This window comes from Canis lupus, chromosome 2, assembly GCF_011100685.1.
Source record: "Canis lupus familiaris isolate Mischka breed German Shepherd chromosome 2, alternate assembly UU_Cfam_GSD_1.0, whole genome shotgun sequence".
Lineage (NCBI taxonomy): Eukaryota > Metazoa > Chordata > Mammalia > Carnivora > Canidae > Canis > Canis lupus.
The window spans coordinates 69,536,975-69,547,401 of NC_049223.1; the positions used below are offsets into that span (position 1 = coordinate 69,536,975).

General features: G+C 55.7%; 1 long non-coding RNA gene across 2 annotated transcripts; it reads left to right on the top strand.

The window, feature by feature from the left end:
• Positions 1-651: 651 nt before the first annotated feature.
• Positions 652-7,027, top strand: LOC102156291. Of its 2 annotated transcripts, none has more exons than XR_005355904.1 (4): positions 652-1,180; positions 1,689-1,737; positions 5,365-5,754; positions 6,971-7,027. It is a non-coding gene; the product is annotated as an uncharacterized LOC102156291 (long non-coding RNA). The 2 variants fall into 2 exon arrangements; XR_005355905.1 differs by lacking the exon at positions 6,971-7,027 and adding an exon at positions 6,140-6,149.
• The last annotated feature ends 3,400 nt before the right edge of the window (positions 7,028-10,427 follow it).

Consider the following 10,427-nt stretch of genomic DNA (forward strand, 5'->3'; position numbering starts at 1 on the left):
GGTCATATCCGGGTCGTCTCTACTTCTCGGATTTAATGGGCAAAAGATGGGAGAGCTCATTAACTTTCTTTGATGCTCAGGGAGGTGGCGAGGTTTAAAATGACAGCTGCTCTCCTTCTCCGGCGTGGAGGAAACTTCCAGAAAATGGATGCCCGCCATTTACTAGTGCATGACCTTGGGCCTCAGTTTCCTGGCCGTAGCTGATGGTCCTGCGGGGGCTGGGGGGGCGGGGGGGACTGTCCCAGTTAAAGCGCGGAGCCTGCTCGCTGCACCGGGAAGCGAGGCGCAAACGTGGGCTGCCACCTCCGTCCATCTCCAGATCTCATGACCCGCCGGTGCCCCGGGAGGGGCTGCAGCCGAGCTCACGGCGCACCGGCCCCGCGGTGGGGGCGCGTCACCGTCACCGGGAGGGGAGGTGACCTCGGAGCGCAGGAGCGGGGACGCGCCGAGGCCGGCGGGGAGGCCAGGGCTCCCGGTCCCCCACCCCGCGCGCAGCCGGCCCTGCCACTAAGGCATCGCGCTCCCTGGGAGCCCGGGGACCCCTCGGGGACCCATCGGGCGACAGCTTCCCCTCGGCGGGGCGGCCCCCGGGCGCGAGCGGGGTGGGAGGTGCGTCCCCCTGCCCCGCCCACCTCCGAGTCCCCGGATCGAGGGGCGCGCGCAGGAGGGGGCGGGGAGGCGCCCAGCTCGGATGGCGGGGTCCGCGCGCTCCAGGACCCGGTCCGACTGGAGGCCCGCCTCGCTCCCCGCCTGCCCTGGGGCTGAGGTCGGCCAGCCCGGGTTCTTTTTTTTTTTCCCACAAAGATTTTATTTATTTATTCATGAGAAACAGAGAGAGAGAGACACAGGCAGAGGGAGGAGCAGGCTCCATGCAGGGAGCGGGACGTGGGACTCGATCCTGGGTCTCCAGGACCACGCCGTGGGCTGCAGGCAGGTGCAGCTAAACCGCTGAGCCACCCAGGCTGCCCCCAGCCCAGGTTCTCATCCCGGCCCAGCCTCTTACTAGCAGTGCGTCCTTGAGGAGGGCGTCTAAACGACTCGTGCCTTAGTTTCCCCCTGGGTTAATCGTAGCACCCTCGTTAGTACAAGTGCAGCTCAGGACATGTGCACAGTGAGTGCTCAGTGAGTGCTGGCTATTGTCACTTGGAGTGGCACCTTGATGCATTCGGTGACCTCAAGGGTAAGCGCTATTTGGGCAGCGTTTTGGGGGAAGGTGCTAGGTTTCCTGCAGAAAACACTAACTTGAGCCTCTGCTCTGTCATTTACTCACACCGGAGCCTGGGCAGGCATTTCAGCTTCTGCAGCCTCAGCTTCCTCATCTGTAAAGGGGCGGGGGGGGGGGGGGGTCCATCTAGATGATGATTATGCAGATTATCACTTAAACATCAGGTCCCATTGGGGAGCCAAGTGTGCAGTCAGCTGCTGTGACCTGGGTGGGTGATCCTCACGGTGCCCCCAGGCCAGCGCAGGAAATGGGCAGCTTGTTGCAGCTCAAGTCTCTGTGGTTCCCTGTGGCTTCTGCCAGCCAAGGACGCCTTATCTCAGTGTGCTCTGTGAGCTGCAGTGGTGGGCGGGGTCTGGGGAGGTGTCCAGAGGTGGGGGGAGGGGGAGAGGGGGCTGTGGTTAGGAACTGGGCAGAGGGCAGTGGGACCTGGATTGTCATCTGTGCTCTGCCCCCTCTTGCCTAGGTGGCCTTGGACGGTCCCTGCATTGAATCTGGACTTCCTCATCTGTAAGGTGGGTGCCACCAGGCAGTTGTGAGGACCCAATAGGGTGGCGGGTGCAGAGCATCTGGCACAGAGGTGCTTACTAACCAGCGCTTCTGTAGGGTCCTGTTAGTGTTTACACGCTCACTCAGTTGCCCACTACCAGCTGATGCCGCAGATATGTTGTGCTCTGGAATGTGGACTCATCGGTCATGTAAGGGAGTGCACAAGCGCACATGTAAACCACGAATGGCAAGTGTTAGGCCAGAGCTCCGAGAGCACAGTTAGAGGAGGTGGCCACCCCGAATGGTCAGGGATGGAGGGGCACGAAGGATGCCCCAAATTAGAGGACAGGATGTCTTTGTTTTTTGTTTTTAGATTTATTTATTTATTTATTTATTTATTTGAGAGAGAGAGAGAGAGAGAGAGAAGGGGTAGATGGAGAGAAAGAATCCCAAGCTGACTTCTTGCTGAGCACAGAGGTGGGTGCAGCCCTGGGATCACAACCTGAGCTGAAACCCAAGAGTCGGATGCGAAACCACCTGAGCCACCCAGGGTTCCCTGGAGGACAGGGTTTCTTAGCTGAGGCCCCCTGTAGAAACCACGAAGAGCTAATGACGGACAAGGGGACTAGATGAGGGTGGGAGGACAGGCTCGGGCAAAGGTGTGGGGGGTGAACCATCATAAGCTGTAGGAAGCATTGCTGGGAGTTCAGAATGGTAGGAGCAGGGGCAGGCTGGTGGGGGGTGGGGGGGGGACCGGGCTCATGGTGAACGGCCTGATGCCAAGCATGGATTTTGCCTCCGGGAGCCTTGGAAAGCTGAGGGCTGAGACAGGATCAGTGGCCCTGTCAGCACAGACAGTACCACTCAGTCCTTGCCAAGACAGCGACATGCCCGGCATCTGACGGGTTTTATTTAATAACCCCCAAGACGACCCTCTGTCCTAGGTAGGCCCTATGATGATCCCCATTTGAGGCACAGAGAGGTTAAGGAAGTGGCCCCAGGTCACATAGCCATTAAAGGCTAAGCTAGGACACGAAGCTGGCTGGCCAGCTCCAGCATCCAAGCACCACCCCCCTCCCTGTGGATCAGCTCTGAGCACCAGCCTGTCCAGGGCCGACTCTGACAATTCCAGGGTCATGCTTCTCTCTCCTCTGCGCCTGCCCATTCCTGCTCTGGGCTCTTGCTCCGAGGCTGATGGACAGTGCGGCTTTAATGCAGGGCCCTTGGCTGCCCAGCTGTGGAGAAGGAGAGCAATTTGTCTGCAATCCCATAAGCCAGTGAGTGACTCAGTATGCTGGCAGCCCCCTCCCCCCCCAGCCTCAACTCTGGTCCCGGCTGACAGGAGTCATGGTCACCCCAGTCCCTTGCCCTGTCTCAGTCTCTCCTTCCTGTAAGGGGTCTTGGGGCCTGAGAGTGTGAACACTGCTCCTCCATCACCTAGAGCCTCCCCTCCCCTTCCTTCCCTCCATCTCAGCTCAGGCGTGGCCCCTCAGGCTTTGCCCCCCATCCTGTCCATGCACCATCCTCCCAGACCCTGCGGCCACCTGGATCCTTCTTCTCAAAGACCAGTTGGATCTAGTCTTTCCCTGCCCCCTGCTGCCCCAGGAGAGGGTCCCAGTTCCCCAGACAGGCCAACACGGCTCTTTACCAGCACCTCCCACCCCCCTTTCCAGCTCCGTGTCCCCAAACTTCCCCAGACACAACCAACTTTTCAGTAAACGTCTCCTTGTGCCTCCAAGAGCCTCTGAGCCTCTGAAACTGCTGTTCTCTCTGCCAGGAATGCCCTTCCTCTTTTATCCTCCTGGTGAAATCCTACTTATCCCTCAAATGGCACCTCCTCTGGGCAGCCTTCCCTGACTTCCCCAGGCAGGACTAGTTGCTCCTTTTCCAGTGTGCCCCCATCACCTTGTGTGGCCGGGAATTCCCAGTGATCCTATTGTTTGAAGATTAGTTGATTAGCAGCCCCTTCTCTCCCAGACTTTGAACATTGCCCAATAATATCCGAACAGCTGCCACCACTAAGCTCTTACTATGTGCCAGGTATGGTGCTAAGACTTTGCCTGCATGATTTCCACTTCTCTTGACCACCCTGGAGGCAGGGGCCACATTCATCCCCATTTTATAGATGGTGAGTGGAAACACACGGGTGAGGTGACTTGCTCAAGGTCATATGCCCTTAAGTCATATGCCCTCTGCCAGTCTCTCTGCAGAGTTAGAGTCTTAACCAGCCCTCTCTGCGGCCTCGTTCTTCCCAGCACAGAGCCCGGCATGGATCAGCTATGCACAGAGGCTTGCTGAATGAGGGAGTGAATAAATAAATAGGAGGTTTCCCATGGCTAGCTAGGTCTCTAGATTGGCCTTAGGAGGTTCAAGGGAAGGGAGCTAGCACAGATACACACCTGAGTGTGCCAGGGAATACCCTTGGCCGCCCTGGGATCCTGATACTATTAACATCATTTCACAGATGGAAAAAACAGAGCTCTTCAAAGGCCTTCCCAAGCCCAGAGGGGATGGTGGCAGAGAGTCAGGATCTCCGTGATTCAGGGAGTGTTTAGGACAAGGATCTGGGGACCCCTCTGCTTCTGGAGAGGGGGAAGGTGCTCCTTTCGGCTTCATCAGAGCTCCCATCCTTGGAGGAGAATCCTAGAAAATCAAAGTGAAGCCAGGGCTTGGGGTCGTGGCCTTGATTCTCGTTGTGAGGGGTGTGAGCAGGGTCGTCACATTTTCCGGATGACAAATGAGCTGAGGCATGGCCAGAGAGGCCACGGGGAGGACGGGAGAAAGTGAGTTTAAGTAACAGTTAAGAGCTGGGGTGTGCAAACAGACAGCCCTGGGCTGGAATTCCACCCCCTGTGCTATCTCTTTGCTGTGTGTCCTCGGGCATCATTTAACCTTCCTGAATCTCTTTCCTCTTCTGTAAAATGGGGATGACATCTTCATGTTGGGTTTTGGTGAGGATCACAAATGTTGCGTCCAAAGTGCTGGGCAGCCCGGGTGGCTCAGTGGTTTAGCGCCGCCTTCAGCCTGGGGCTCGACCCTGGAGACCCCAGATGGAGTCCCATGTCGGGCTCCCTGCATGGAGCCTGCTTCTTCCTCTGCCTGTGTCTCTGCTTCTCTCTCTGTGTGTCTCTCATGAATAAATAAATAAAATATTAAAAAGAAAAACAACAAAGTGCTCAGCATGTGATAAGCACTTTGTAAATTTAGCTGTTATTAGTGGGGATCAGAATTAGGTTCTCCAGAATTTGGGTTAGGTTGAGAGTCAGGATAGGGTTATGCAAAACTAGGACCTGGGCTGCCAGCCTGCTCAGGAGGGGTGGGGCTGCATGCATTTGTCTGCTCCTAGGGCCCACACAGAGGACCCTGCTGGGGGGTCAGGAGGAGGGTGAGCTCAGAGTTGAGATGTTTGAGTAACAGTACGATGAAAAGTAAACGGATTTGAGTTCAAATCCTGCTTCTTCCACTGATGTGCTTGGGTGACTTGGGCAATGTACTTGGCTGTCTTGAAACTTCAGTGTACCCCTCTGTAAAATGGGGGCATTAGTACCTGCCCCAAAGGGGTTTGGTAAGTTTAATAAGATCATCACACCGGGTACAAGTGTCTACCCAAGTGTCAATAAGTGTTTTAGTTTTTAAAATGCTTTCCTCCCCAGAGGTTTTCCTTGCCGTGTTACTTGCTTTTGGAGAACGGCAGCTGGGCTGCTTGGAGCAGCTCTCCCCATCCATCTACCAACGCGTTGCGGTACCTGTTCGGGGCCAGGCCTGTAACTGGCACCGTGGAGCCATTGAAGCATCTGGGAGAGGCGGTTGTCCAGGGGAGAGAGGACCGCGCTGCAGCTGTGCAGAGCTCCAGGAAAACTAAGTGGGGAGGGGGACTAGTCAGCTCTGCTTCCAGGATCCTTCGGCGCCCACCTCCACCCGCTCCCGGAGCCCACCTCCTGTCTACGAGGCTTGCGCGTCCCCTGCTGGCCTTCCCTCTGGCACTGCACCTGCGGCTCTGGAGACTCCGGCCACTGGGGCTGGCGACCAAATGTCCATAAAAGGTGGAGTATCCAAACTGGGAGGACCCTCAGAGATCATCCACCCACGCCTTACCGATGAGACAGGAGGCCCTGTGTGGGGCAGGGAGCTGGCACAGTGCAGGAATTCGGGGCCCTGGATCAGAGACGGGGCCCTGTCAATGCCTGGGGCTGGGAGGTGAGCTGCTCTCCAGGGAGGGTCCTCCCAGCCCAGCTCTGGCTTGTAGGTGGGGACTGGGGGTGATCATTGGTGGAGAGCAGGGGGGTTTCATATTTTCAGCCCCTCGCCCCATCCGGCTGACTCAGTCTTTGGGTTTCTTGTTTTGTTTTGGAGCAGCAGAGTCACTGCAACCTGATAGCTAGGAAATGGGAACTCAGGGGTGTGTGTGTGTGTGTGTGTGTGTGTGAGAGAGAGAGAGAGAGAGAGAGAGAGAGAGAGTGACGTTGGTGTCCATCAGCAGGTGCCTTGTGCTGGTGACATCACCATATTTTAAACTGGTTTCCCCACCCCCAAGTCCCCAGGAGCTGCTGCCACTGTCTTGCCCTTGATTCTCTAGCATAAAGTGGGGGTGGTGGGGGGGGAGGGGACATGAAAGCAGGAAAGATTCTTGCCTTTAGAGCTAGGTTTACCGGTAGCTTCTGACTGCCCCTTACACCCTCCCCAGGGCTTCTTCCTGGCTGGGCTGCTGTATATGCGTGTATGTGCACATGTGTGCACATGTGTGTATATGGCGTGTGTGTGTGTGTGTGTGCTGTGCATGTCCGTGCCCATGGGCTGAAAGCCTGGTGTTACCAGGGACGGGGCCATTAGAGCCTTATTGTCCCAGGAAGAGGTTTGTGTGGGCTGGAGAATGGTCCCTTTCCTGTTCTGATCACATGAAGACTGGGGGTCTGTGGTGTGTCCCCTGGTAGAGGGAACCGGGTGACAGTCTGGCTTAGCCTAGTTTAGGGGTCAGATGGGAGTTCCAGGCCTCCACCCATCTCCCCCAGTAGGATGGCTTCAGGCAAGTCCCTGCCTCACTTGGGACCTCAGTGTTGACCCCTGACAGATAGGGTCAGTGAGCTGTAGCTCACAGCTGTAGCTGTAGGTGCCTGGGGAGGATGACATGAGGTATCGCGGTAGAGGTCTGGGTGCACGCCCTAGGGAAGAGTGGAGGGTACTATTATTATTTTCTCTTTCTTTCTTTCTTTCTTTCTTTCTTTCTTTCTTTCTTTCTTTCTTTCTTTCTTTCTTTCAAAGAGAGAGAGAGAGCGAGGCAGAGACACAGGCAGAGGGAGAAGCAGGCTCCATGCAGGGAGCCCGACGCGGGACTTGATCCCGGGACTCCAGGATCAGGCCCTGGGCTGAAGGCAGGTGCTAAACCGCTGAGCCACCCGGGCTGCCCCGAGAGAGAACCTCAAGCAGACTCCCCGCTGAGCATGGAGCCTGACAGGGGGCTCGACCCTATGACCCTGATCCTATGATCATGACCTGAGCCGAAAACCAAGAGTCAGATGCTTAACTGACTGAGCCACCCAGGCGGCATGGGTACTACTATTTTTAATTGGGTGCTCTGCTGCTCGGTAATGGGACCCTCACCCAGCTTTCTGACTTCACTTCCTCTTCACCTTTCTCCTCACTCTGCGGCGGCCGCGCTGGCCTTCCTCCTGTGTCTGGAAGTCACCAGCCTTAGTCCAACTGGGAGCCTTTGCGGCGACTCTGCCTCCTGTTCAGTTGCCACATGGCTGGGTCCTTCCCAGCTTCAGGTTCCCATGTAATGTCACCTCCCTGGGGGCAGGGTGCCCCCTGTGTCCCCTCGACACACTCAACAACGCTCTCCTGGCTTTCCCCCGGCACCTACTGCTGCCAGGGCCTGAGTGCCGCTTCATTGTTGCCCCTCTCCTGCCTCTCAGGCTGAGCTGGGCACCTGTCCGTTTGGTGCCGTAGGCCCAGTGTCTGCCGCAGTGCAGTGCCCAGGGCACAGGAGGTCCTCAGTCATTATCTGGTGCATGGAGACCACTGGTGTTTGGAGCCAGACAGTCCTACCTTGAGCTTGAGTTAGAATTCCAAATCCTGGGGTCACCTGGGTGGCTCAGTTGGTGAAGTGTCTGCCTTTGGCTCAGGTCATGATCTCAGGGTCCTGAGATTAAACCCCCTCATCAGGGTCCCCGCTCAGCAGGGAGTCTGCTTCTCCCTCTCCCCATGCCCCGCCCCCACCGCTTGTGTACTCTTTCTCTTTCAAATAAATCAATAAAATCTTAAAAAAAAGAACTCCAAAGCCTGGCTCCATCACTGGCTATGTGAATCTCATCAGCCCTCTGTCAGGTGGGGCTAAGAACAGTCGTGTTGGCTGCCACTGGTCAAGCAGTTGCTGTGTGCCGGGTGCTGCCCTGTGATCCCTGCTTCTTTACTTTATTTTGCCCTCACAATCACCCTATTATTATCCCATTTTACAGATGAAGAAACTGAGGCTCAGAGGAGTAAGTCATGGGCCTGGTGATGATCTTGGCTCTCAGGTAAGGGCTGTAGGTGCAGGAACTTTCGGAACACAGCCAGTTTCTCCCCTTGGCATCTCATCGGTGCTCCGGGAGGACCTAGGATCTGGCACCTGAGTTCTCCTTCCAGCTCTGCCACTGACTTGCTGGGTGACTCCAGGTGGGTCCCCTCCCTAGAGCCCTGAGCCACGAAGTGCCATCTCTGGTGCCACAGGGCTGGGTGGAGCAGGGCAGGCAGTTGGAACTGGCTCTGGCTGGTAGTCACCAGGTGGGGATGCAGACCGGGGTTGCCAAATATTTGAACTCTTCAAGAGAAACAGAAAATGTGGATTTTGATATGATATTTGATTTTGAGACATCAATAACAATTTTATTTTATTTTATTTTATTTTATTTTATTTTATTTTTTAAAATTTTTTAAAAAAATTTATTTATGATAGTCACACAGAGAGAGAGAGAGGCAGAGACATAGGCAGAGGGAGAAGCAGGCTCCATGCACCAGGAGCCCGATGTGGGATTTGATCCCGGGTCTCCAGGATCGCGCCCTGGGCCAAAGGCAGGCACCAAACCACTGCGCCACCCAGGGATCCCCAATAACAATTTTTTTTTTAAAGATTTTATTTATTTATTCATGATAGTCACACAGAGAGAGAGAGAGGCAGAGACACAGGCAGAGGGAGAAGCAGGCTCCATGTACCGGGAGCCCAACATGGGATTCGATCCCGGGTCTCCAGGATCGCGCCCCGGGCCAAAGGCAGGCGCCAAACCGCTGCGCCACCCAGGGATCCCCCCAATAACAATTTTAAAAGGAAAAAGAAACGCACTGATTGGGCCGGACTCCACGTATGGGCTGCATCTGGGCTCATGGGCTGTCACTTTACAATCCGTGGGACACTCATTATCTAGTGGCTTCGTCCTGCCCTTGATAAAAGGGTCTCAAGCTGTTGAGTACTTTCTGTGTTCAGGGGCACGTGTGATGTCAATTGACACCCCCATCCCGTATCCCCCTGGCATTCCCACCGTGTAATGTTATCCCACTAGGTAGTATTATTATCTCAATCTGATAGAGGAGCACACTGAGGTCCAGAGAGGCTAAGTAACCTGTCCAGGGTCACACAGCTAATAAACGGCAGAGCCAGGGGGCAAAGCAGAGCTCTCTTGTTCCCAAACTTCTTGCGTAACCACTGCACCGTCCTGCCACAAAGACCGCCCCCCCTCTCGCCTCATACTCCCTGTCCAGCCTCCTGCCCCCCAGGACTCCCTCTCTCCCATCCTTGCTTCTTGGGGACTCACACACTTGCTGACTGACTCCAGGGTTGGGCTGGCACAGTCTTGGCCTGGAAGGAGGGTAGAGCCAGACAAGAGCCTTCTCCTCCTCCCGGGACCTTGGCTTCCCCTTTCTGCAGACCCCCTGGTGCTGCAGGCTGTGTAGACACCTGCTGATTTGATGAGACTCCTGCCGAAGCAGCACCAAGGCTGTGGATGCCTCCAACAGCCCAGCCACAGACACTAGGAGGTGTCCTCTCCGTGTTGGAAATCGTGGTGGGGAGCTGGCTACTCCCTGTGTCAGTGGAGCTGTTGATGACTTTCCATATTTTTCCAGCAACTCTTGCTACAGATCCCCTGGTGTGCAGCGGCTGTGTGTCCATCTGTGCAAGTGTACCTGCCCAGGTGGGCATGTGGCTCTACATGGGTCTGGCACGAGGAGAACTGCCTGTATGGTGGACTGCGGTGACCGCTGTGGGGGTGCCCATCTGCGTGCATGTCGTCTGGGCAGGGACTGCCTGAGAGTGCACAGGTGTGCACATGTGTTCCTAGACCTTTGTGGAAAACTTGAGGGTTTTTTAAAATCGAGGTGTAAGTTACATACAGTAAGGGGCACAAATCTTAGGCGTGCAGCTCAATGGGTCTTTACATATGTACAGTCAAGTGGCCATCACCTAGGTCCGGGGGCTCCCTCAAGCCCCTCCCAGTTGATACTTCCCCTGGTGACTGACCACTCTTCTAGCCTCTACCCTATCACATGCATCGGGACTCGAGTTCTTTTTGAATTTTCATGCTGATCCTGTTCCAGCTGCTCAGCAAGTCTGTGAATTCAAGCAGCAGCAGCAATAGCAGAACAGACGTGGCCTTAATATTTGGAAGGTGAACTTCCCTGAAATCCGGGGACTCAGGCCCTCGGGGAGGCCGTGTGAATGTTGCTTCCAGGGGTGGAGGTGGGA